The sequence below is a fragment of the Neomonachus schauinslandi genome, chromosome 6 (assembly GCF_002201575.2).
Source record: "Neomonachus schauinslandi chromosome 6, ASM220157v2, whole genome shotgun sequence".
Classification (NCBI taxonomy): domain Eukaryota; kingdom Metazoa; phylum Chordata; class Mammalia; order Carnivora; family Phocidae; genus Neomonachus; species Neomonachus schauinslandi.
The window spans coordinates 48,129,467-48,154,371 of record NC_058408.1 but is presented as its reverse complement, the minus strand read 5'-3'; positions in this window follow the sequence as shown (position 1 = coordinate 48,154,371).

Genomic DNA, 24,905 nt, shown 5'->3' with positions numbered 1-24,905 from the left:
TTTCATACAAGTCATGACCATGACACAAATTTCAATACACGTTGCCCTTTACCAACAGATCCTGACTTGGAAAAGCCGCTGCCCAACATTGACTCTTCTCTGATGTTTGGAAGGAAAAGAGAGACTTGAAAGGGCTGTTGATTAATACAAGGCTTCAAAAATATGCTGCTAGGAATATGCTGGGTGCTCAATTTAAAAACGATTCCATTGAATTTCACACCGAAGTCAATGAGCTAGTGGAAATTGAGGAAATAATAGCGAATGGGATTCAGAAAAGGCAGCAGTGATGTCTGCCATCATTCGCAAATCTTCTGCCTCCCGTGCAAATGTAGATTCAAATGACCATGCCACTAATAGATATCGGACACCTACTTTGTACTATTTTAAGTGTTTTTACACATTTTATCTCATTTGAGTTACAGTCATATATATGTCTATCTACATAGATTAGAAAATCACTGAACTCAGGATGCCTGGGTGGCTCAGTCAGTTAAGCGTCTGCCTCCAGCTCAGGTCATGATCCCAGGGCCCTGGGATCAAGCCCCGCATCGGGCTCCCTGCTCCGCGGGAAGCCTGCTTCTCCCTCTCCCACTCCCCCTGCTTATGCTCTCTCTCTCTCTCTGTGTCAAATAAATAAATAAAATCTTAAAAAAAAAAAAAAGAAAGAAAAGAAAATCACTGAACTCTTCTTGAGGTAAATGATTTGGTTCTCAGGTAAGCAGTTTTCTCCCTCCACTCATTTTTTTTTTCTGTTCTTCTTTGAATTATAGGTACAAGAAGCCACTCTTACTTTATTGCAATACTGCAATACTGCTTCTAAGACTCAGGCATGTTTTTCGGTATTCTAACAAATAGAAAATGTGTGCTTTTGTTGCAAGGCTGTACAGTTAATTATATCAAACTCTAAGCCAATATTTTTTATAACTATATTTTATTGTAACTATAAATTCTAGTTAGAATGTCACCACTGTATTTAGTTTAATTGTATGTTTTGTTTCTGAGTTGCAATACAAATGCCAGGTTTGAGCTAAAACTGTTTTGGAAGTGGGGAGAAAGTTTGCAAAAGGAAGTCAGGATGAGACCTACTGATGGGATCAGGCTCTTAGAAGAATGGAATATTCAACTCACCCCCTCATTCCTAACAAGCTCAAGGCAACTTTTCCAACTTTCGTTCTTGGTAAAAAGTGTCACTGAGCACAATGACATTATGTAAATTATTCCAGAGCATAATAACCTTGATCAATGTTAGCAGTATATCATTGACAATTTTCATTCCAGGCAAAACAATTTAGTAAAGAACATTTAGAATAAGGGTAACATTTTTAAAAGCATCATACTAGGGGCGCCTGGGTGGCTCAGTCGGTTAAGCCTCTGACTCTTGGTTTCGGCTCAGGTCATGGTCTTAGGTCATGGTCTCAGGGTCATGAGATTGAGCTTCAGGCTCCCTGCTCAGTGAGGAGTCTGCTCAAGATTCTCTCTCCCTCCCTTCCCTGCCCCCACCCCACCACACACACTCTCTCTCTCTCTCTCAAATAAATAAATAAAATCTTTAACAGCAAAAAATAAATAAATAAAAATAAAAAAGCATCATACTAAATAACACACATAGATCATTGCTATATGGTTTATTCAATAAGACAAGCCCACTTAAGAATGTGCATATACTTCCTTATGTGTAGGGACTATTATTTGGTTGCAGTTCCTAACCCAGGGATCACAATAAATAGCTGTTGTTAGAAGTTATTGACCAGTGCTTCTGAAGGTATAGATGAATAGGTAAATTTTAGGAGAAGTTGGATGATCCTGTGCATGGGGGCTGTAAGAAATGTAAATTTATCAGAGAATGTGGGATTGGAGCATAAAAATCTGAATTTCAAGAATTCATTCTAACATATTAATTGTATGATCTTATGGAAGTTCATTTTCAATTTGGAAAAAAAGGGATAAAAATATTGCTTGCCTTCTAGCAGTGTTATGGTGTTTTGAGAATAAGTGATAAGGAAACACATTTTCTAAAGCTAAAATACCATACATACATTAGTTATAATAAGTGCTTTAAGCAAGATTCCAACTTAGTTTCCATTTAAATTTCTTTGTTTAAAAATCAGTTTCCAAACACTCATTTTAAAAATCAGAAAAACAGATTATGAGGAAAAAAAGGAAAATCATCCATAGTTCTATTGTCCTCCTTCACCCTTAAGTCTTTGCTCAGATATTACATTCTCAGTGAGGCCTTTCAAGACATCGCCTCAAAAATTTGCTGCAAATTGTTGTACCTTCACCTTCACACACGAACACAGGACACTCAGTATATAGCATTTTGGGACGTGTGATCTATTTAATTAATTTATTTATGTATTGTCTATATCCCTTCAGAGGAATCTGAGTTCCACAAACACAAGCTTCCATTCAGCTCAATGTTGTATCTCTAGTCCCTGTCCATTGCCAGCATTTAATAAATATTTGTTGAATATATCAGTGAATCCAAGCACAAGTACTAGTAACACCTAGATGTGTTTCTTCTCCTGGTTTAAAATATTTAATATAGTGAGTTTTGTGATTTTTAACATAAAGAAAAACAGAGTAACATTTATTAAATGTCAGGCACTGTGTTAAGGATTTTACATACTTTTTTTTTTTCGTTTGATCTATCCACAACCCTGAGAGATATTTTCCCTGGTTTATGGATGAGAAAACCAAAGTCTCAAAGTGTGAAGCAATGTGCCCAATGTCTGGCTTCTAGGAAACTCAATCTGACTTCAAATCAAAGAGTGATTCTAAAGTTTCTGTGACTTCACTGCATCATTGTGCTTTGTAGTTATACTCTTGCTACATATTTATTCATATCTACCTATCTCCATTTAACTTTATATCTGAAGTATTTCCTCATGTTATCATGTTTCGTTTCCTATTTTTATGGCTAAAGCTAACTGTGTAAATGAGGATCATAGGAGAGAGCAGTAGCGTGCCTTGACTGAAGATCATAAGTATTTATCATGCAAGTGTTTAGTTATGAACTGTCCTAAAAAATCATATTTAAGCTAACCTCTGCCCTTTTGTCCAGAAGTGCCTCCCCACCCCTGTCTACCTACTCAAATTTGTATATGTTGGAATTCTCGGACTCAACCTAGCTGCTCAAGCATGTTGTTGTTTAGCGGGGGTTATTTATGAGAGAACACTGAATCGGCTCACAGATCTGGAGTTGAGCAGTTAAGCCTCAGAAAGGATGTGTCAGCTGGACCCTGGCCGTTGGGGCTCTCTTGCCTTCCTCTGCCTTTGCATCTCTGCCTATCGGTGTCATCTCTCAGATCAGCTTCCACTGTGGGCGAAGACATAGCTGCCTTGGGTGCAAATCCTTGCAGCTGACTAATAGAAAAAGGGATATCTTTCTCCAGCTCGGGTTTAAAAAATATTGGTAAAAACATTGATTGACGTGGTTGGCACCTGATGCCTACCCAGGGACAGTCAGTGTGCTCAGAGGAATGGCCAACAGTGCTGAGTTAGTGTGGGCCATGTTACTTTCCTCTGAAGCGCTTCACAATTAGTAGCCCCACATGGTTGGAAGGAGCATTCCCCCAGCAAATATCTGTTCTGGACAGACAAAACATTGAATGCCCCACTACGGGATCAGATCAAACCCTGCTTTTTCCCTTAACCACTTCAGGCCACATTCATTCATTATGAGAAAAGATTCATGGAGCACCCATCATGTGGTAGGCACTGCAGGATCTGGAGATAGCCAGCTCTGCGTTCAGTCAGTCACCAAATGTTTATTCAGAGGCTCCTTTGCCGGGCAGTGTGCTAAGGTGCTGGGGATGCAGCAGTGAGGAAGACAGGGAGCTCTCCACGCTCTCCCAACTTATAGCCCATAGGCACAACACTCAGTAAACAGGTAGATAAATGAAACAATCCTCAGTTGTGAGAAGAAATGGACACAGTGCCATAAGAGGACAATGAGGGTAGGCATGGGGAAGGGGGTGGGCTTAGGATGATGAAGGTTGGCCCCTCTGAAGAGCTGATCATTGAAAAAATTCCCAACGCACTGTGTCCTCCTGCTGAATCCCTCACATGCCTTAGCGTAGACACTAAGCACATGAAATTTGCTAAGTTGGAAGGGAAACTAGGAAAATGAAATGGAAAATGAAAAGGAAATGGAAAATGAAAATGAAAAGGAAATTTTTTGAAAATTAAGACCTGTGGGTTAAAGGAGGTCATACTCCCATACGAGTTTTGGAAAAAACACATCATTTAGCAGTCATTAAGAAAAAATGTGTTGACCATAGGAACTGCAAAGTTCACAAGGCTTCAATACACATTTCAAAACAAGCCTAAGAAATAACAATCAAATGTGTCATTGCTATACAACTCATTCAAAAACAAACCCACAACAAAAGGGGAAAAAAATCAGGCTGTTTTGCAGGCCACATACCTAAGCACCAAAGAACTTAAAGGCTTCTCCGAAAATCTGATAGGCATGTTTACTTCTTTGCAAAAATCTTTTCCCCGAGTAGATTTGTTTCTATGAGTAACAAATATATAAAGAGAATTAAAATTTTTATTTCAAGATTGCTCTGTACACATGCGTGATACTTAACCACGTACATGAACATGCTTTCTCTCTACACACACACATATAAACATGTCTATATACATAAAGGCAGGGCTGTGTGGAAAGGGGATGGATTTAGTCAGATAGAACTAGGTCCCAGGACGCCTGGGTGGCTCAGTCAGTTGAGCTTCGTGATTTTGGTTCAGGTCATGACCTCAGGGTCATGAGATGGAGCCCCGCATCAGGCTCCGCATTCAGTGCGGAGTCTTCTTGTCTCTCTCTGTCCCCCCGCTTGCTCTCTCTCTCTCTCTCTCTCTCAAATAAAAAAATAAATAAAATCTTAAAAAAAAAAACCTAGGTCCCAATTCTGGTTCTATTATTTATTAGCTGTATGATTTTGAGTAAGTTACTTAACCTTTCATGATCCCATTTTTCATCTGTGAAATTGAGATAATACTAACAACTTCATAGGGTTGCTGTGGAATTTTCATAAATAAGATGTGCTCTGAGTGCTAAGCAGTATGTGGAATAGAGTAAACACTCAAGAAATGGTATTTATTATTATTTTTAGGAGTCAATATATTATTAGACTGGGACAACACAAAATCTCATTTTGACTACTCTTTTATTCTATGAAAGAGCAAATTTAGTGTATTTTATTTGTTAGCTAATGAGTCTGATCACACTTGAAATATTAGTTGAATGATACTTACTATTTCATTAATAGATGAGGAACCGATCTATCTATGAAATAATTTAAGAAGGTTAGCAGTGTTTTTCTGTTCTTTCTTCTATAGACCAGAACAGACAAGGGATATATTTTAATTATTGGTGTGTAAATGGAAGACCCAACTAATGTTCAATCAAACCAGCCCTTTTAGAGGTCAGAGGAACCTTGAGCATCCCTGTGAATGCTGTTGCCTTTCCTGTATGTCCAGCTCACTTCCACATCTGTGGTCTGGGTCAATGTGCTCTTTGACTGGACTGACCTTAACCTCCACTCATCTAAATTCCACTTTTCCTCTTTACCTCATTACTCACTCCAGCTGCCATCATTGCTCTGGTTTTAAGGAAAGGGGGCTTCACAGTTCTTTGGTTCCATCAGCAAACAACATTTCCTTTTGAATGCTTGAATTCTTACCACTCTTTTATAAGTACCTCCCCAAAACTCCTTTAAATCACTCTACCTTAAACATGGAGCACTTGTTACTTACAGTTAGCTAATCCATGCCCCACCTAAAGGAGTATTCCTGCTTGAAGAGATGAGCAATAAGTTGCATCTAAAATCTCCTGACTAAGGGGCACCTGGGTGGCTCAGTCATTAAGCGCCTGCCTTCGGCTCAGGTCATGATCTCAGGGTCCTGGGATCGAGCCCTGCATCAGGCTCCCTGCTCGGCGGGAAGCCTGCTTCTCCCTCTCCCACTCCCACTCCCCCTGCTTGTGTTCCCTCTCTTGCTGTGTCTCTCTCTGTCAAATAAATAAATAAATAAATCTTTAAAAAAAATAAAAATAAAGAAATAAATAAAGTCTCCTGACTGATATATGTGAGATGGCTCTTTCCTAGGCTTGCCTTCCTTGGGACAAACTCCAGTTTTCCCATGAACCCTCTTACCAGGTTCCTAGGAAAAAAATCCACCATTCTGGATGGACACTGACCAGTGCAGGTCACAGAGGGCCTCTCGGGAACCTGGATTATTTTGTCTGAACCCGAGGCTGCATTAGGATTTCGAGCATTCCAATTCCACTGACTCTCACCAATGACTCTCACCTGTCTTCCCAAACCATTTACCAAAATGTAACATAAACCTAAACACCCAAGACCCTGTAGGTGAAAAGGGAGAAATGTGTTTCAGAATATGCTTTCTAGGCACACCTGGGTGGCTCAGTCAGTTAAGCATCTGCCTTCAGCTCAGGTCATGATCCCAGGGTCCTGGGATCGAGTCCTGCATTGGGCTCCCTGCTCAGCAGGGAGCCTGCTTCTCCCTCTGCCTCTGCCACTCCCCCTGCTTGTGCTCTCTCTCTCTCTCTCTCTCTCTCTCTGACAAAGTCTTAACAAAAAACAAAACGAAACAAAAAAAACACAGAATATGCTTTCTAAGAAGGAAATCCTGCCATTTGCAACAACATGAATAGACCTGAGGGCATTATGCTAAGTGAAATAAGCCAGAGAAAAACAAGTAGGGCTTGGTATCACTTATACGCGGAATACAAATAAAAAGTCAAAACAACAACAGCAAAAAGAATATACTTTCTACTCATTCCTTTCCTAGAGAAAGCCTCAATCCCTTCTGCTTCTGCTTCAGGTTTCAAAACAGAATCACCACCTTGTTTCTTTTCTTTCTTTTTTTTTCCTAAGATTTTATCTGTGAGCAAGAGAGAGCTGCCTCATGCGTTGGAGAGCATGAGGGCGGGGGGAGCGGCAGAGGGAGAGGGACGAGTAGACTCCCTGTGGAGCAGGGAATCCAACAGTCCAACGTGGGGCTGGCTCCCAGGACCCCAGGATCATGATCTGAGCCGAAGGCAGACGTTTAACCAACTGAGCCACCCAGGTGCCCCACCACCTTATTTCCTAGTGCAATTTTGTCACATATATTTAACAAACTGTAGATTTTCAAATGCAATTACTATACATAAATATGGTGTTAAAAAAGTTGCATTTTACCACGCAGAGTGACCACAGTGTTTTGCAACCATGTTGAATGATCACTACCTGCAATGAGGTGGCAGTATCAGGGGGTCTCCCTGGGGAGGAAGGTAGCCTACTGGTCCCCAAGAGGCCCCTGAGATGACATTTTTTGGGTAGTTCACAAAGGTCAAGTTTCTGAACCTCAGTTGGGAGGGTCCACAAACTAGACCTTCAGAATATATGCCCGAAATGCACACTCAGTGAAATACTCACATGAGATGAACTTGTAAACCAGAATGCCAGTGCATTAATTTTTAAATGGAGACTACCCTTTTTGGCAAGATACAGGTGACCTGCATCTCATTCAGATACCACACCCCCGTTCCTATGGACAGATACCTGGAAAACTGGATTAGTCATCAAGACAACTGCTGGAATTAAGAGAAGTAGATTGTCTTTCACAAAGGCTATGATGAGACCCTGATCAAGTATATCCTTGCATCCTTGGTCAAACATCATCCTATGGGTGATTATACCTATCTAGGGACCAGAAGAATTGTGGCATGGGATCACATTGCCAAATTTTTCTTTGCAGGATGACAATAGCTAATACTTACATGTGGTGCTTATCATGTGGCCAATCCCTATTCCAGACATCTATTAACTAATTTAATCTTTATAACAAATCTTTGAGATTTTTATTAGTAGCTCTATCTTATGAATGGTAACACTGAGCCACAAAAGGGGTGAATAACTTGCTAAAAGTTGCATCATGAATTAGGTGGTAAAGCTGGATTTGTAGGTTGCCTGGCTCCAGAATCCATGCTTTATTTTATTATTTTTTTAAGATTTTATTTATTTATTTGAGAGAGAGAGAACAGAGTGAGAGAGAACATGAGTGGGGGGTGGGGGCACAGGTAGGGCAGAGGGAGAGGGAGAAGCAGACTCCCCACTGAGCAGGGAGCCTGACGCGGGGCTCGATCCCAGGACCCTGGGATCATGACCTGAGCCGAAGGCAGTCACTTAACCGACTGAGCCACCCAGGCGACCCTGCATATCCATTTCTATTGCTATATCTAGCCTGCTACATTGATTATTTCATATCCTATTTAACCCCCTCCTCTATAGATCTGACTCCTTATAATAGCTGTGTCTCTGAAATCTTTTTCTTCAAAAGTGTATATATGGGTACATATACATATATATGTATTTTTAACAAAAAATAGTATATCTACATAGGTGTGTGTATAAAGTCTTTACTGTTGCCTCCATATAGCCCAACAAATATGAGCAAAACTATGCTCTCGTGGACTGCCAGCCAGGACAGGAACTCTGTTATATTGAATTCGACAGCCTGATAATAGCTGTTAGAATAGGATTCGGCCTATACTTGATCCTTCTCCAAAAAAGGAAATATTTAGTTTCTGGGAGATGTTTAGTAGTTACAGCAAGAAATATTAGACATGAAGGAGGAATGTGCACTGGGCTCGTGTTAAAATGTGCTACTCCTAACCAAGCTTTGGGCAGCTCACCCGGGGCCGCATGGGCTGGCTCTCCCCAGTAGGTCCTGGGCAGCGCTGGACTATCTTCCACTGATCAGATCCTTGTTTCACAGAGATTGTGTTAAAACTGCTATAATTTTGAGGAAGATTCCCTTGTTACTTTATTGTCAAAAATCTAACTTTAAGAAACAATAAATTAAAAATTCACACAATTCCAAAGCCTAAATGTGCAGAAGGTTATATGGTGCGAAATTTCTCCTATGCCTTAACACCCCCCCCCCCCCCCCCCGACAGCTTGTTCCCCTCCCAGGAGGCAATTATCAGTTCTTTATTTATCCTCCCAGAGATTTATCCTTTTCTTTCCTGTCATATCTTTTCCCTGGGGATACGTATTTGAGACTTTTTATCTTGTTTTGCAATGCTTTCCTCTCTCTGTTTCCTATTTCTTCTTAAAGTAGACAAGGTCAACCTCTCTGTGGACTTGCTTTCAAATACCAACTTGCAGTTGGTTGATACTGGTTTTATCCCCTTTCCAACTGTGGTTTCTAGCTCTAGCTAGGAAGAAGTTGGCATGTGACAGCTGGTGGTCCCAGTCACCTTCTGATGAATGATGGATGGGACCAGGAGGAGCAACCGTTCCCTAATATCATGAATTGCAAGATTTTTGTGAGCTCACAATTCTAAGAACTGACAGTTGCCTCCAACTGTTACCAGCTGTTAATTTGGCCGAGGCGGTGGGGATCTGACTCTCCTTCAGCCAACAATCTGGGACAGCGGCTGGCTCACTATATACCTTCCTTTACAGCCTCTGTGACCCTCATTTCTGAATTTCTTAGGTCTAAAAATAATATCCTAAGGCCATTCCAGAGTCCCCACATCGATCACTAGCTGTGTGACTTTGTAGAAATAAGCTACCTTTGGTCCTTAGTTTCCCATCTGTACCATGGGGAGACTGGATAAAATGATCTCTTTGCTTCCAACCCCATAATTTCTGTAAGAATGGAGTCAGTTAGGGGCGCCTGGGTGGCTCAGTCTGTTAAGCGTCTGCCTTCAGCTCAGGTCATGATCCCAGGCTCCTGGGATCAAGCCCTGCATCAGACTCCCTGCTCAGCGGGGAGCCTGCTTCTCCCTCTCCCTCTGCCTGTCGCTCCCCCTGCTTGAGCTCTCTCTCTCTCTCTGTCAAATAAATAAAAATCTTAAAAAAAAAGAAAAAGAAAAAAGAATGCAGTCAGTTGTTAAATGGTGAATGCCATCCCAGTCCTTTTCTCTTCCCCCCAAAGCACCTGGAACTTGAGGACGAGTGAAGAATCCAAGCATGGTCTTAAGCCAATGATGTGTCCCTGTGTTTCTAGTCCAACTGCTAAGGGGATTCTGCTCTTTGCTACCTTTGTGCTGGAGGGTTTAAGAGCTGCTTGTCTCACGGATGCCAGAAAGTTCTTTCCTAATCCCACATACTGGCATGCATTTTTAAAAAATCATTTAAAGTTATTATGAAAACAGCATTAATTTTTTTAAGTATAGAAAGGTAGTGGTAAAAGGGTAATCCCCTCTTTTTAAACCGCGCGTGTATGTATCTAGTCAATATACAGCCAGTTAATAATTCTCATCCAATATGAATGTTATTTTGCATCATTAGTCATCAGAGCGGCGGCTTTGAGATGTGAGTGATGGAGACGCATCTCTCTGGGAAAGGCCAACTTGGCTGCTTGAGACAAAGCTTTGCAAGTGGTGGTACATGGGGCTGTCACCCTTCTGTGTTATAAAACTCAGTTTTGTCAGGGCCCTCTGAGGTGTCAGTTTCTCAGAACCCAGCTACACAAATCAAACTCCCAAGACACTGATATTCTAACCAGATAGAGAATACATCGATCCGTAATGGGAAATGTACTTTCTCCAGAACCAGGACACTCAGGTCTGCTGTGCAGGCAACACCCCACCCCCACACCCCGAGTCAAGGTGCCTGGGGAAACACTTTTCATCAGAAGATTTGAGGAGCAGGGAGTGAGTGAAAGATAGCGTACGCAGGCCCTGAATGAGATGGACGATTCCTACTCCACAAGAGAGATTCCAGAAATGCCAGAGTCTCACATTGGGTTCATTTATTCATTCAGCAAAGCTTTATCAAGCCCATCAGCAAATTTACTAGGACTATGAAAGCTGACATTTCACCGCCCCTCACTTGCAAGGGCCCCTCTCAAGACCCACTCGACACATTCATATGTTTTTGTAAAATTTGCCAAAGTAGGTATTTTAAATGCAAGCAATTAAGACTTCCATCTCTTTGCAGTCCTACTTCTCAGGCACGCTCCTTGGGGAGAGGGGCTTTGGAGCTGTCACGGGCTTTTTTAGGAATAACGTCGGAATAACATCTGGGAACGCTTCAACAGCCCAGTGAGCCGGCTTGCCCAGCAATGAGACGTGAAGGTGACAAGCCAGGAGTCACGTTACAATAGGAACATGGCCTCTTGCATCGAAAGTATGTGGAGAGTGGAAGAGAAAGGAGGTTTCAAACATGCAATCAGAATCTGTTCCACGGAAAATTCTTCCAGTCTTCACGCATGTGAAATTGTAAGTAGAAAATTTAGTTATCACTAATTCCTATTCAAAATGAAAGTTTTCCTCATCTGGAATAGACAGAATTATGCAGTACATACAGTTATAAACATCATACTTTTTTTTTCTTGACAGAAATGGGGCAAAATAGAACCTATTGGAATCCATGTATTTGTAAGGTAGTGTTATAAACTCTACATCTGCATGGAAAGCGGAGGGGTTTTTTTAAGTTTTGTTTTTTGTTTTTTGTGGGGTTTTTTGAGAGAGAGAAAGTGTGAGCGTGCAGAGGGGGAGGGGCAGAGGGAGAGGGAAGAGAATCTCAAGTAGGATCTGCACTGAGCCCAACAGGGGGCTCAATCTTACGACCCTGACATCATGACCTGAGCCGAAATCAAGAGTTAGATGCTTAACCAACTGAGACACCCAGGTACCCTGAAAATTGAGTATTTTACACATCCCTATTGTTAATATTTTTAAAAAAGTTTTAATCAAACAAGCTGGAAGACTGAATTATCCTTCTATTCTCCCTATATGAAATGATAATACAAAATTATTGTCACATAGCGATTTTCCAGATTTTAAAGTGCAGTAAAGATAGCATTATAGAAGTATTTTTTTTTAAAGATTTATTTCAGAGAGAGAGAGAAAACGAGTGGGGAGAGGGGCAGAGAGAGAGGGAGAAGCGGACTCCCCGCTGAGCGGGGAACCCCACATGCAGCTGGATCCCAGGATCCCGGGATCATGACGTGAGCTGAAGGCTGACGCTTAATGGACTGAGCCACCCAGGCGCCCCCTATAGAAGTATTTTAGGCAATTAATAAAGATAGCATGTTGCTTCTTTCTGGATTTTGTGAGTGGTATTTGTCATCTCTTAAAAATTCACCATGATGGGGGGTACCTGAATGGCTCAGTTGGTTGAGTTTCCGACTTCCACTGGGGTCATGATCTCAGGGTCCTGGGATCCAGCCATGCCTCAGGCTCTCCACTCCCTCCCTCAGCATTCTGCTTGTCCCTCTCCCTCTCCATCTGCCCCTCCCCCACTCATGCTTGTGCGCACTCTCCCTCTTTCAAATAAGTGGATAAATAAAATCTTCAAAAAATAAAAAAAGAAATTGAAAAATTTACCACAAGGGAACCCTAAAAAAATGAAATAAAATTTTTCATTTAAAAATGTACTTGTGGTGATTTTATTTTCTCATTCAAAATAAAAATTTGCTTTTGTACCTTTTTTTAATGTATGCTGTTGTCTTCTTTTTCTTTTTAAACATTTTTTAATTTAAATTCAATTAATTAACATATAATGTATTATTGGTTTCAGGGGTACAGTTCTGTGATTCATCAGTCTTATATAATACCCAGTGCTCATTACAACACATACCCTCCCCAGTGTTCATCACCCAGTTACTCATCCCCCCATCCCCCTTTCCTCCAGCAACCTGCAATTTGTTTCCTCAGATTAAGAGTCTCTTATGGTTTGTCTCCCTCTCTGGTTTCATCTCGTTTCATTTTTTCCTCTCTTCCCCTATGATCCTCTGCCTTGTTTTTTAAATTCCACATATCAGTGAGATCATATGATAATTATCTTTTTCTGATTGACTTATCATGCTTAGCTGTTGTCTTCTTTTTCTTAAAGAAAGAGTTTCAGGCCCCACAAAACTTGGATCTGCTCCTGATTGAGCAACTGCCATCTGCGTAACTACATATTAGGATCTAGGAATGCAGAGATGAGCTAACAATCTTTGCCATCAACAAGCCTGTATTCTGGTTGAAGCGGACAAGCAGCCGTGGAAACCAGTAACATGGTACATTGTTGCAGTTTTTATAGGGAGTAGATAAGATCTTTACAGAGGAAGTGTGAATCTCAGTCCACACAGAAATGCAACAAGTATCAAGTTATTTTCTTTACAACAACTTAATTGCAACCCTGAGTCTCCACACTCCAGATTGGCTGGAAATTTCAAGGCAGGTCCTTTTCTTACCAGAACTATCCAGATGTAGAGAGGCTTTCCGGGTACCTGGAAAATGGCAAAGTGTCTCTCAGCTCTTGCCCATCCAAGTCACCGTTGCCAGTCTTATGGACCCAGCCTGCTGTCACTTAAAGGCTGGCAGCATTCTGTTTTCGCCCACCTGGACTTGAGAGTCCAGAAATCTCTGTGAGGCTGGGACGCTGGTGCTGAGGTTCTGCCCCTGTAGATACAACGTGCCGCCAGACCGGGCTGATACTTCCCCGGGGACTGCTGCTAAGCAGTGTGAGAGTCCCCTGGCTCCCCTTTCCTGGTCCACTTTGCCCTCTCCCTTTCTTTTTTTTTTGAAGATTTTATTTATTATTTGACAGAGAGAATGAGAGAGAGAGAGCACATGAGAGGGGGGAGGGTCAGAGGGAGAAGCAGACTCCCCGCCGAGCAGGGAGCCCGATGCGGGACTCGATCCCGGGACTCCAGGATCATGACCTGAGCCGAAGGCAGCCGCTCAACCGACTGAGCCACCCAGGCGCCCCATGCCCTCTCCCTTTTTCTCCAGGACAGCTCACATACTCTCTTCAAGGGACTTGAGATTGTTACCCAACCCAGGAGGAACCTTTGCCATCATACTATCGGCTAGAGTTTTTGTCTGATAAGAATCCTCAGGACAAGGAAGTATGAAAGGGCCTGCCAATCTGCTCAGATGGGGGAGAAGTGAAACATATTAAGAATACAAATGAATGTGAACTAAATATGGTATCCAGGGAGGAGTGAAAGTACTATGGGGATCAAGTGTGGGAGAGGAGAGTGTAGAAGAAGGTGTACATGTCTGAATGCCTGTGCAGGGGGTTGGATTTGACAAGCTAACAAATTCTTGCTCTCCAGGTTCCTAGAGAAGCTAAGCAGATCTTTCCAAAGGCCTTCTTCTTTTTTTTTTTTTTTTTTTAAAGATTTAATTTATTTATTTGAGCGAGAACGAGAGACAGAGAGCACGAGAGGGAAGAGGGTCAGAGGGAGAAGCAGACCCCCTGCTGAGCAGGGAGCCCGATGCAGGACTCGATCCCAGGACTCCAGGATCATGCCCTGAGCCGAAGGCAAGTCGCTTAACCAACTGAGCCACCCAGGCGCCCCAAAGGCCTTCTTTTTGCAAACTCTACTCCAGTTGGTTAGTGTAGGCTTTGTTGGTGACAATGGCATTCCAATCATTCCTCCCTGAGGTCATCCTGATTCAATGTGAGGATTTTTGAAACTTGACAGAGTATTTACTAAATATTGAGTAGATTGAAAATAATATATAATATAATATAATATAATAATATAATATATAGCTATATAGATATAGGTCAAGTACTCAAACTTCAAGAACACAAATTAATCTCCTTCCCTTCCCCCTCAGAGTTAAGGACTCTCTTGAATTTTGTAAATAGCATTCCTTTGCTTTCCTTTATAGTTTTATCACATATGTTTGTTATCCTTAAACACTTTGTATTATTTGGTTTTGCGTCTGTTTGATCCTTATATAAATGAAATCATAAAGTAGGTGTTCCTCTGTGACTTGCTCTTCGGCTCTGTGACTTGTGCAAGTCTCCTGGCACACAGGTCTAAGGTTCTCTAAGGAATTTACCCAGCAGTAGAATTGCTAGCGTAGGGGCTATGTGCCTCTTCATCTTTGATTAGATAATACTAATAGTTTTCAAAAATGATTGTACCAATTTATATGCTTATCAGTGGTATGTAAGTTTCTTCCTGTGCTCAATATACTTACCACGCTTGTTACCATCAGATTTTTTAGTTTTAGCCAAACTGGTTATACAGTGGTGTCCCATCATGACCTTAATCTGCATTGTCCTGATTACTAAAGAGATGGAGCATCTTTTCACAAGTTTCTTCAGTGAAGTAAACGTTAGGACATGTTTTCCTCATTCTTCTATTGACTGGTATGTTTCTTACTTGCTTTTTAGGAGTTATTTTATATCTGGTTATAAATTATCTGCCAGTTATATTTTTGCAAATATCTTCTCCAACTTCATGGCTCGTCTTTACTGACCAGTTTGGTGGTGTTATTATTATTTTTTTTTAAATGCAGTTGATTATATTAATCTTTTTCTTTGGGCTTTATGTTTTCTAAATCTTGTTCAAGAAATCCTTCCCTACCCTGACATGGTGAAGATATTATCCTGCATTATTTTTTTTTAAGTTTTATAGTTTTGCCTTGTACTTTTATGTATTCAATCCACCTGGAACTGATTTTGGGGATATGGAATAAGATAAAGGTCCAAATTAATCATTTCCCCATGGGTAAACCATTGTCCCAGCACCACTTACTCATCCTTTCCCCTTGACCTGTGCTGACAGTGTGGACCTAATTCAACTTTTCACATCTGTGTGAGTCTGTTTATAGGTTCTTTATTCTGTTTTATTGGTCACTTTGGCTATTCCTGAACTAATACCACACAATTACTACAGCTTTATAGTAAATCTCAATATCTTGTAAGGCAATTACCCCCAACTCGCTCCCAACCTTGCTTTTCTTCAAGCTGTCCTTGGCCTCTTCTTTCCTATATGCATTTTTTTTTTGTAGGTTTTTATTATCTGTTTATTTTAAGTAGGCTCCATGCCCAACATGGGGCTCAAACTCACGACCCTGAGATCAAGAGTTGCGTTCTCCACTAACTGAGCCAGCCAGACATCCCTCCCATATGTATTTTTAAATTAGCTTATCAAACTGCAAAAAAGAAAAGAACTATATTATAATATTGATTGAAATTGCGTTGAACTTACAGAACAATCTGGATAGAACTTACATGCTTATGAAATTGAGACTTCCAGAACCTAAAGTGGTGTATTTTTCCATTTATATAGGTCATCTTTAATGACTTCAACAAACTTAAAAATAATGTTTCATATTTGTCATGCATTTCTTTTGTTGCATATTTCTATAAGCTTTATTTGTTATGCTATTGTAAAAGGGAACTTTAAAAATTTCACATTTTGGGCGACGCCTGGGTGGCTCAGTCAGTTAAGCATCTGCCTTCGGCTCAGGTCATGATCTCAGGGTCCTGGGATCAAGCCCCGTGTTGGGCTGCCTGCTCAGTGGGGAGGCTACTTCCATTTCTCCCTCTCCCTCTACCACTCCCCCTGCTTGTGCTCTCTCCCTCTCTCATTCTCTCTCTCTCAAATGAATAAATAAAATCTTTAAAAAATAAATAAAATTATTTTAAAAATTCACATTTTTAAAAAGATTTATTTATTTATTTTAGGGAGAGAGTGCATACAAGTGGGGGGAGGGGCTGAGGGAGAGCAAGAGAGAATCTCAAGCAGACTCTCTGCTGAGTGTGGAGCCCAATACAGGGCTTGATCCCATGACCCTGAGATCATGACCTGAGCCAAAATCAAGAGTCAGCTGCTTAACCTACTGAGCCACCCAGGTGCCCCAAAATTTTACATTTTCTAACTGTTCCTGGCATACAGGCAATACCATTTTTACCCATTAGCCTTGTTAAGCACTCTTATTAACTAATTAATTATTAATTTTATCTGTAGGTTCCAATATTTACCAGTTACTTTCTAATCTTTATAATTTTTTAAAGTTTGTTTATTTAAGCAGTCTCTACACCCAACATGGGGCTCAACTCACAACCCCAAGATCAAAAGTCACATGCTCCACCTACTAAGCCTGCCAGGCGCCCCTCTAATCTTTATAATTTAATTCTCTTCTTCTTCTTTTTTTTATCTTACTGTTCCCATCAGGATCTCCTATACGATGTATAATACTGTATAGATAGGTGTATAGATAGATGTATAATAGAGTATAAATAGAAGGGATAGAGGCACCCCTGGTCTTGTCCTGATCTTAAAAAGAATGTGTTCAGGGGGCGCCTGAGTGGCTCAGTCATTAAGTGTCTGCCTTCAGCTCAGGTCATGATCCCAGGGTCCTGGGATCGAGCCCCACATCGGGCTCCCTGCTCTGTGGGAAGCCTGCTTCTCCCTCTTCCACTCCCCCTGCTTGTGTTCCCTCTCTCGCTGTGTGTCTCTCTGTCAAATAAATAAATAAAATATTTAAAAAAAAAAAAAAAAGAATGTGTTCAGTATTTTGCCATTAGATATGATGATTGCTGTAGGTTTTTGGTAAGAATTATAGCAGGTGTTTATTGCTATGGAACACACCATTTGAAAACAATGGCTTAAAACAACTAGCATTTTATTATTTTCCATGGTTCTGTGGGTTGCTGTGGGGTTCAGTTGGGACAGCTCGCCTTTCCATTCTAGGTACTATCAAAAGGGCTGCCTGTAATTTGGACAAGATTCAAGATGGTGCAGTCCAGCTGAGATGGCTGGAATACAAGGGTCTCTTTTTCGTCATGGTTTTACTTCTTCCAGGACCTCTCTCTTTGGCTGATCTATTCAACAGAAGCTCCTGACTTTCCTATATGGAAGCTCAGGGCTTCCAAGTGGATAAAAGTTAAGCCACATGCTTCTTAAAGTTTAGACTCAGAAATCATACAAGGTAACTTCCATTGCATTCTGTTGGTTAAAGCAAGTCATTGGGAAAGCCCAGTTTTGAGGGGAAAGAAAATAGAGTTGACCTCCTGATAGAAGGAGCAGCAAAATACTGTATGGCCATGTTTTCCCAACCTGCCATGTGGCCCATCTTTTCCCAATTTGCAAAAAACTGTGATCATTAATGGACACTGAATTTCAGCCAAATCTTTTTGTTCATCTTTTAGAATAATCATACAACTATTCTCCTTTAATCTGTTAATGTGGTGAATTATATAAGTTGATTTTCTATTGTTGAACTACCTTATATTTCAGGGATAAATCCAACCTGCTAAATACAATTATAAATATTTTGCTTAGTATTTGTTCCTTTACAACCATAATTAAGACTGAGTTCTAATTTTTTTTTAATTTTAATTCCAATATGTGAGTTCTAAGTTTTGTTTCTTGCTCTGTCCTTACTTGTTTTGATCCCAAGGTTATGTTATCCAAATAGTATAAATTAGGATACTTCTCTCTTTTGCTATAATCTGGAATACATTTTTAAAGATTGGAATGATGTGTTCCTTGAATGTTTGGTACAAATGGCAGGAAAACCATTAGGGGTAGTGCTTGTGGTAAATGTTTTGGTTTGGTTTTGGTTTTCATTTTTTCATTTTTTTAAGAGTACACTCAGTTTTGGGGGAGAGGGTTGTTTTTGTTTTGTTTTTTCTCCTTGGTTAAGTTTATTCCTAAGTATTTTATCATTTGTGGTGCAATTGTAAATGGGATTGTTTCCTTAGTTTCTTTTCCTTCTATTTCATTATTAGTGTATAGAAATGCAATAGATTTCTGTATAATAATTTTGTATCCTGTGACACTACTGAATTCATCTATCAGTTCTGGTAGTTTTTTGGTGGAGTCTTTAGGGTTTTCTATATATATAGTATCATGTCATCTGCAAATAGTGAAAGTTTTACTCCTTACCAACTTGGGTGCCTTTTACTTGTTTTTCTTGTCTGATTGCTGTGGCTAGGACTTCCAGTACCATGTTGAATGAAAGTGGTGAGAGTGACTATGCTTGGCTTGTTCCTGATCTTAGAGGAAAGGCTCTCAGTTTTTCACCACTGAGTATGTTAGCTGTCAGTTTGTCATATATGGCCTTTATTATGTCAAGATACGTTCCCTCTAAACCTGCTTGGTTGAGAGTCAGGGGTTTGTTCGTTTGTTGTTGTTTTTCAATATATTCTTGAGAAAGTTTTGCTAAGTTTCACTTTCCTAGGAATTTTTCCATTTCACCTAAGTTTTCAATTTAATTGGCATATAATTGTTTATAGTGTAATCTACGTTTTAATGTCCTAACATCTGTAACATGTCCCCTTTCATTCCAAATATTGTTTATTGATGACCTTTCTCTTTTTTTTATTTTGATCAGCCTACCAGAATTTTGTCAATTTTATTCATCTTTTCAAAAAACCAACATTGACTTTGTTGGTTTTATCTAGTATATTTGTCCCATTAATTTCTGCTCTCAACTGAGTTATTTTCTTCTTTCTACTTCTTTTGGATTTATGCTGTTTGTTGGGTGTTTAGCTCATTAACTTTCAAACTTTCCTCTTTTCTCTGAATACTGCTGCAGCATATTTATTATGATTCAATTATAAATATTTTCTCATTTTTACTATTATTTTTCTTTAATCCTGAGCTATTTCAAAGTGTTTTTCTTAATTTCCAAATGTGTGAGAGTTTTCTAGTAATCTCTTTGATATTTGTTAATAATTTAGTTGCACCATACAAAGAGAATGAGGCCTATAAAATGCCAGTGAGTATAATATATTTATATATATTAATTATGGCAATATTTGGCCTTTTTTCCTACCATCTTATTTAGTGCTATTTGTCCTGTTTCTCCCCCCTGTGTTTTTGTTTTTTGTTTTTGTTTTGCTATCTTTTCTTGCCTTCTTTTGGACTGACTGAATATATTTTCTTTTTTTTAATTAAGATTTTATTTACTTATTATTATTATTTTTTTAAGATTTTATTTATTTGACAGAGAGACAGCAAGAGAGGGAACACAAGCAGGGGGAGTGGGAGAGGCAGAAGCAGACTCCCCGCTGAGCGGGGAGCCTGATGCAGGACTCAATCCTGGGACTCCAGGATCATGACCTGAGCCGAAGGCAGACGCTTAACCAACTGAGCCACACAGGTGCCCCTGATTGAATATATTTTTCTTATTCCATTTGTCTTTCCCTATAATAGTTTGCAAGTTATATGCTCTATTTCCATTCTTTCAGTGGCTATACAGGAAATTTTAGCCTGCATCCTTAACTTATCAAAGTCCAAAATGTATCAATATCTTTACTTTCCTCTCAAATAACACAAGAACCTTTCAACATGCTATTTCTAATCACTCCTGACCTATATGCTATTGCAGATGTGCTTTTATTTTATATTGATTTTTAACCTAACAAGATCTTATTATTACTATTATACACATTATTTTATATACATATATACACATATAATACAATACACATATAATAATATATAATACATATATATTACCACTTTTTTTTGCTCTTTATCTCTTCTCACATCTCAGACTTCCCCTTGGGGATTATGTTACTTCTGCTTGAAATATATTCTATAGAATTTCCTTCAATAAATTGGCAAACTCTCTTAATTCTTGGAAGATACTTTTTGGTAGGCGTAAGTTTTTGATTGGTTATTTTCTCTCAACCCATTAAAGATATTATTTTACCACTTTTTGACATCTACTTTTACTGGTGAAACTAGTTTTTATTCCTTTGAAGATGATTTTTTTTTCTCTCCATCTTCTTTTAAGATCTTCTCTTTCACTTTGCTGTTCTGCAGTCAAACTGTATGTCAAAGTATGAGGTTGCTAAAAAATGTGTTTATCTTGCTTAGGATTCTTCAAAACTGACAGCAAAATATAGCCAAGGATTGAAATTAGGAAGACAGTTGGGGGTCAGATTATGAAAGGTTGTAAAAGCCATACTAAGGAGTTGGGATTTTATTCTGTAGAGTAGTGATCTTCCAACTTTGTGGCTGTGCACATTATATAAAAATTTTGAAAAGTATGTATTCTCTTGCACATATTTAAGTTGACATGTATGATTTTCATCATACGGTTAAAAATTTATTTCTTGCTAATAAGAAAAGGATATATTAAATATTTTAAAAACTAAAATAAGGTGAGGACTGACTAAAACTGGAATACATTTTACGATATGCCTTCACTATATCATATTTGGTAAATATTTGGGTGTGATTATATACTACTTGAAATACATTTGTGTGCCTCTCGAAAAACCATGCCAATAAAAATAAATCACATATAAACCTTAGGCATCAGTTTTATTAAATGTGTCTTTAAAATGTTATACTTTAGGGGCACCTGGGTGGCTCAGTCATTAAGCGTCTGCCTTCGGCTCAGGTCATGATCCCAGGGTCCTGGGATCAAGCCCCGCATCGGACTCCCTGCTCGGCGGGAAGCCTGCTTCTCCCTCTCCCACTCCCCCTGCTTATGTTCCTTCTCTCACTGTGTCTCTATCTGACAAATAAATAAATAAAATCTTTAAAAAATAATAATAAAATAAAATGTTATACTTTAAAATATTACAGCTTCACTTAAAACGATCAAGAATTATTTACCTACATACTGCTTCAAATGTTTTAAGGTTAGACCATTTCCCAGTATGAGATCAATACTGTTTCTAACTTCGAGCTTTACCCTTAACAGAACTATGTGTAAGACACAAAAAGGCAGAAAGGCTCATGGTGTTTGATTAATCATTAAGGAGCCTTCCCTGAAACCAGTTGTCATTCCAGGTAGTGCAAACAGTCACATGGAGGTTTAAACAAATTCTACAATGTGGCCATGGTATTAACTTCCACCTATGAGAATTTCTCCCTCCCCCATACCCTCTCTCTTTTTCATGTACGTAAACTAGAACTGGATGCCGCACATCTACTTTTTGGAAGGGGATTCATGCAGATGGAAAGTTTTGCTCACACACAGGTATCTGCTTTAAAGGGAGAACGAATGAGGACCTTTCTTCTCGGGGCAAAAATGATTGGCTGTGGAGAGGTCCAGTCATAACTCTTTCATTTGGAGTTCATTCATCAACTGATGCCAAATGACCCACCTAATGGACAAGTCCTTCTCTGTTCTTGTAACATTAAATAGGACATTGGCACAAGGTGGGATAGAGATTTTTTCTAAGAACATGTGAGCATTCCATGTTCTATTATTGCAGTATTGTGAAACTTATCTTTTTGAGAAATGTGCATACAGATCTTGGTGTATTTTACTTGAAAATAACACATGAGAGTTACAATTAGTTATTTCCACTTTTTTCCCAAAGAGAGAGAAATATAGGAAAAGTGTCATGGGAACTTTAGATCTATAGAGAAGAATTTGACCAAGAGTAGCCTAGAATGAGGTTTAACGCATCTTTTATGGTTAAGCGTTAACTATCATCAGTCATAGGTTGTATACTTGATAATATACTAACCATTCAGCAATTGGAGGAGGTATAGAATAGTGACCAAGAACATAAGCACAAGAGCTAGACTGCCTGGGTCCAAATCCCAGTTTTACCCCTAATTAGCTCTGAGAACTTGGATAATTTTCAAAACCTCTCTATGCCTCAATTTCCTTGTCAGAAGTAAGAGGATTAAAATGATATATACCTCAGATGATTATTTTGAGGATTAAACGAAGACCCGGGTTTCCTCACCTGTAAATGGTCTCTTTCTCACAAAGTGGTTGTAGGGATTCAGTGAGTTATGGGTATACAGTGTTTAGCACCAGGGCCTACTTCGTGGTAGGGAAATAGCAAGGAAGGAAATAAATCTGTCTTAACAACACAAAATCAAACACTCATTTTACTTCCACACACCATATTACATCTGGGAATTTGGGGACTTAACACACTGTCCTGATAGGAAATATGCCAACAGAGAGATTGGCAAGGCATTAACTTTGAAAATTCCCTTGACAGCTTTGTATTGCTTTGCACAAATAACCAACTGAATATATTGGGAAAGGATAATAAAAATATACAGAGACTTAAATGATTTTCTAATTTTTTTTTAAAGATTTTATTTATTTATTTATTTGACAGAGAGAGACACAGTGAGAGAGGAAGGACAGCGGGGGGAGTGGGAGAAGCAGACTTCCCGCGGAGCAGGGAGCCCAATGTGGGGCTTGATCCAAGACTCTGTGATCATGACCTGAGCCGAAGGCAGACGCTTAACGACTGAGCCACCTAGGCGCCCCTGATTTTCTAACTTTTAAATAGAGTACATCTAGCTTTTAGTTCTTTTTTCAACTCAATTATAGAAATGTAATGGCAATGCAATTTCTCCATTTTTATCCATATTTATTCTCTGGTGTAGCTCTAACTTGTTGAGAGGAAACATGTTATGGTAAGACACTAAATCACTTATTAAAATCTAATTGTTTTTAATCATGTCCAAAAAAAACAAGGTTACATGTTCTAGATTCTAAATGGCATTCAACTGGGTTTATATGGCATCCAGATAAAGAAAATCCAGATAAAACATAAAACATGCAGATTAAAAAATAAAGGAGATGGTCAATTATCCATATTTTTCATAAAACACCAAAATAATTAAATATTTAGAAACATCTAGAGGATTGACTGAATTTTTCACTTTTTATTTAGACATCATATTCATGAAGACATTTACTAAGTGAACATACACTACAGCTAGTTCTGAATTTTTGATTTATCCAATGTAAGCTATTTTTTGCCTTGTTAATTTCCCTTATTTTCAAACTAGACACAACATTGAACATTAAAGCAGGCAGCTATAGTTTTTGATTGCCTGGAGCCACTCTTTATCTGGAGAACTGTCCCTTTGCACTTTATTAGAGCTTGGTGGGGCTCAGTCACGTGCTTTCCCCTATCACGGTGACAAGTAAGTAAACTAGTCCTGGCTAATCAAAGTAATCCAACTCCCCAGGTACAGTGATTGGTTCAGGACACACAACCTAAGATGATCCAATCAAAGTCCTTCCCTAGGAAGGACTTTTTCAACCAGAGCTAGATGTGTGGAGCTGAAAAAATGTTCATTTGGAATGCTCTCTTCTCATCTGTAGAAGCAGATGAGGTCCACACTCCAATAGAAGTTCTGGGAGACAAGAAGAGGAGGCCTGATTATATTGCTCAGGCCTGTAGATTTAGTTCAGGTTTGACATTGGGTCCTCACATCCCCACACGTAATTTGAGTTGGGGGCGCCTGGCTGACTTAGTTAAGCGTCCCTGACTCTTGATTTTGGCTCGTGAGATGGAGCCCTGCATCAGACTCCATGCTCAGCGAAGAGTCTGCTTGAGATTCTCTCTCTCCCTCTCTCTCTTCCCCTCCCCTGCTCACTCACTCTCTCTCTCTCTCTAAAATAAGTACATCTTGGGGCGCCTGGGTGGCTCAGTCGTTAAGCATCTGCCTTCGGCTCAGGTCATGATCCCAGGGTCCTGGGATCGAGCCCCGCATCAGACTCCCTGCTTGGCGGGAAGCCTGCTTCTTCCTCTCCCACACCCCCTGCTTGTGTTGCCTCTCTCGCTGTGTCTCTCTCTGTCAAATAAATAAATAAAATCTTTAAAAAAATAAAATAAAATAAAATAAGTACATCTTTTTAAAGAAAGATAATTTGCGTTTGGTTTATGGCACTTGCAACTGAAGGAGTACTGATAAGTGCAGACACCTTTCTAATTTATTCACAGATGCAACCAGTCACCATGAAAATGAATATATTACAACAAAGCACATTAAAAATGTGGTCCAAGTGTCACTTGAACCCAGGCAGTATAACAAAGCAGTTGAGAGCCTAGACTCTGGAGTCAAACTATCTGCCTCCCTGCAGATCACACATCACCTGGGGCTGAGAAGGGCGGCCTGTCCACAAGAAACCTGTGCCCTCCAGGGGCCATAGGAAGGGCCTCACACACCATGGACCAGGGCTGATAGCCATTTATCACCACAAGGACATTGGATCTTTCTTAGAAGTATGTTATGAGAAATGTCAACTATTTCTTGTGTCTTTCTCTATACCAACATTAGGAAGAGAAAGGTAGAACAGGAGAACCAGGAAACACAGGAGTGAGCCTTTTCTCTGTGGCTCAGAAGAACATTCCTACAGGTTGTGCTTGTAATGAAAGAATACATTCTAAACCATCACTGTGAAT